The sequence below is a fragment of the Chenopodium album genome, chromosome 13, assembly GCF_948465745.1.
Source record: "Chenopodium album chromosome 13, dcCheAlbu1.1, whole genome shotgun sequence".
Lineage (NCBI taxonomy): Eukaryota > Viridiplantae > Streptophyta > Magnoliopsida > Caryophyllales > Amaranthaceae > Chenopodium > Chenopodium album.
In genome coordinates, this window is record NC_137846.1 from 27,273,092 (window position 1) to 27,277,002 (window position 3,911).

At 38.5% G+C, this 3,911-nt stretch overlaps 1 non-coding gene across 1 annotated transcript; it reads left to right on the forward strand.

The window, feature by feature from the left end:
* Positions 1-1,797: 1,797 nt before the first annotated feature.
* Positions 1,798-1,903, forward strand: LOC145577161 (small nucleolar RNA R71). Its single transcript, XR_014098647.1, has one exon. It is a non-coding gene; the product is annotated as a small nucleolar RNA R71 (small nucleolar RNA).
* The last annotated feature ends 2,008 nt before the right edge of the window (positions 1,904-3,911 follow it).

A 3,911-nucleotide genomic window follows, 5' to 3' on the forward strand; every position in this document is an offset into this window, starting at 1 on the left:
CCTAGAAATGATAGGAATATTAGCATCTTCATCCATCTTAAGCACAACAAAATCTACCGGAATAACAAATTTCCCAACCCTTAAAGGAACACCCTCTACCTTACCCTTAGGAAACTTAATTGACCTAGCGGCCAATTGCAAAGTGATTTTAGTGGGTAAGAGTTCCCCTACCTCAAGTCTTTGGTACACCGAGTATGGAATGAGGCTAACACTAGCTCCTAGGTCACGCAAGGAATTCTCAATTTGCATTTTATAAATGGCACAAGGGATGGAAAAGTTGCCGAGGTCTTTTAGCTTAGGTGGCATCTTGTTCATTATGACAGCACTACAAATCTCGGTCAAGTTCACCGTCTCTACACCATCACAAGTCCTCCTACCACTCAAAATGTCTTTGAGGAATTTTGCGTAGTTGGGCATTTGGGTGACAACTTCGGCAAATGGTAGAGAAAGTTGAAGTTGCTTAAGCATGTCGATGAATCTTCCAAATTATTCATCTAACTTGTGTCTCATGAATTTTTGTGGATAAGCAAGCTTGGGTTTCACAATTTCTTTCTCCACTCTCACCTCACTAGGCTTCTCAATCTCAACCTCACTCAAAGATGCACCATCTCTCTCATCTTCAACCAAAACCCCTTTTGTGCCCTCTTTGGTCTCACTCTTCCTAAGCAAACTCTCCTCAAGAATCTTACCAGTCCTCGTGACAATAGCATTAACCGGTCTCTTGGGATCTAGGCCTTGGGAAGGTAAAGAAGAAGGACTAGCATGGTCTTTTAAAGCATTAGCAATTTGTGAAATTTGGTTTTCAAGCATCTTATTATGTGTCATCATTGCATTAAATTTCTTATCACTTACGGTCATGTAAGTGATCAACAACTTTTTTTTTATTTTCAATGATTTCTTCCAAATTTGTTCTATGTGCAGAAAAAGAGGATTGAACATAGGAATTATCATTTTGGGCCTTTGGAGCAAATCCGGGTGGAGGGCCTCTTTGAGCATTGTTTTGAAAGTTGCCTCTACCTTGATTGTTCCAATTACCCCTATTTTGATTTTGACCATAACCTTGATTATGGTTACCACTACCTATATTATCATTCCCATAACCTTGGTTTTGATTACCATAATTTTGGTTTTGATTTTGGCTACTATAACCTTAATTGTTATAGTTACCTCAAGAACCTTGGTTCCCTTGGTTCCTATAACCACCACCTTGGTTATAGTTGTCAAAATTGACATGATTGTTGTAATTCCTATTCCATTGACCTCTTTGATTCTCAAACCTAGAATCATGATTATTTGACACTTAGTTCACATGCTTATTCACATTTTCATCTTGATCATCACAAACATCCATACATGCATGAGGGCAACTACAAACATCATGATCATACGACCCACAATCATCACAAAACAAGAATCCACTAGGCATGTTATTAGAAGAAAGAGGGGGTTGAGAATTATAAGACATACGTCTTCCCTTAGATTGGGAGGGAAGACTTGAAACTTGGTAGGTAGCACTTTTCAACTTTGCCTTGATAGCGGACATCTCTTTCCCCAAGTTTGTCATTTATGAGGATAGATTGTTGATTGCATTTAGATGATCAACCGAGGCTACTCTTGCTAGTTGACTCTCTTTCTCCATCTTACCAATCTCTATAATATCTCACAACGTCTTCAATTATGTCCACCACTTCCTCTTCCGTTTTTTTCATGATAAGACCTCCGGCTCCTCCATCTAAACATGATTTTCCTTTAGGGCTAAGGCCTCCATAGAAGATTTGAATGATTTTATAGGTTGGAATTCCGTGATGAGGACACTCTGTTTGATATTCTTTGTATCTCTCCCATGCTTCATAGAGGCTCTCACTTGGGCTTTGCTTGAAACCTTGAATCCAAGCTCTAGCCTTCGCCGTTTTCTTTTGTGGATAGAATCGGGATAGAAATTCCTTGGTAACCTCGTCCCATGTCATTAGAGAATTCGGCTTGAGCTCCTTGTCTAGCCATTCCAAAGCACGCCCTATGAGAGAAAAGGGAAAGAGCTTGAGGCGGATGAATTCTTGAGAAATTCCGTTCACCTTAATAGTATTGCAATATTTTTCGAGCTCCTTGAGATGGTTTAGCGGGCTTTCATGCTTGGTCCCATTAAATTGTCGCCTCTCTATCAAAGTAATCGTTGCCGGCCTTATTTCAAAGTCATTTTCCGGTGTTGTAGGTGGAGCAATTCCACTCTCAAATCTATATGCACCGAGAATTCCCAATTCTTTCAATGCCACTCTTGAATTTTCTCCCATTCTTGCTTGTTCTTCTTGTTGTGGTTCTGCTTCACTTGAAATGCTAGGGCTCAAAGATCGTCTAGCACCCCTCAACCTTGCAATAATTCTCTCAATTTCCGGATCAAATGGCACTAGAGAATGACCACGTGCTCTATGCATAAAATCTCAAAAGAAATGGTTAGTAGCACGGCTACAAATGTAGCCTAAAAGAAAATCTTTTTGTATTTTCAATTAAAGGTGAAATAGACTCAACAACTATAACAAAGCACCAATATCACTCCCCGTCAACGGCGCAATTTTGGCAAGAGGAAAATGTAGGTCGTTATCTACCTCTCGTAGAGCCAAACTTAATTTGACGTAGGGAAAAGTATATGGTTGACGTAGGGAAAAGTAGGTCGATATCTAATCCTCCCTAAGTCAAACCAAATTTATAAACACTTAACAAACCTAAATACTGGTATAGATGTAAGTCAAGGGTCGAACCCAAAGGAACGGTAATGTTCAAGCACTCTCAATTATACGCCTAAGCTAGGTCGAAGTCGAAGGTGAAGAAGGAATAGTAACAACTAACAAACTAACAATCAAACAAACAAATAAAACACTAGGAATGGGGATCAACAAGCAATCATGATAATTGCAACAACTTAGGATGATCATGCCAATCAAAGGTTGTGAAGACTAATGATAAGAGCTATTAATTGGAATCAAAGAGCTATCTCCTAATCGTTAAACTAGGGTTCACTATGAATTACAAACTAAGAGAATCACAATCCAAACCAATCGATAATTGCAATTCCTAAATCAATTGGTCGTGTCGTTAGCAATTACAATGCAATCTAGCATAATTCTCAAGGCCTAATCGAATTACACACATGCAAACCTTCATTAATCACTTTAATCTCAACAATCAATCAACACAATTCCCAAATTAATCACAATCAATCAATCATACAAGTTTCACCCAATTCCTAGCCAAACAACTACTCAAGAATCATTATCTATCAACAAACAACTAAGGAAATCAAGAATCAACAAAATATCAAGAACAATTACACTATCAAGAATCAAACATCAAGATTAAACCAAACAAACATGAAATTGACCAAAGCAATAAGGATGAGATAGAGTGAGAAATGCTCATTGATTGATTAAGAAGATCTTCATGTTGGGGTTTGGTGAGTCCGACTCACCGCGGAAACAAACCCAAAACCAAGACCGCACTCGCAATAAATAAAACCATAAACATAATTAAATTAATCACAAGATTAAGATAAGCTAATTACCCTTGACGCGTGCTTCGCTCCAAATGAGCTCTTACTTGAAAGCTTCAAGTCCCGCTCGCACGGAGACCTCCAACGAAGTCCACCCGCACCAACAAAACCGACTAGGTCCAATGTCTTGGAGTTAGCAAGACCCGACCAACAAAACCCGAGTAATAATATTGAGTTCAAAGGTTTTCACTAATTGTGATGCCTTTTCCAACTCATACTCAAGCATCTTTCCCAATGCCCATACTTGGGTATTTATAGGAAATGATGGGAGTATCATTTACTTTCCCATCAATGTGGGATAGTATGATTTTTCCATTTTATTTTAAAGCTAAAATAAAATCAATAATCAAGCTAGTAATAAATCAACAAG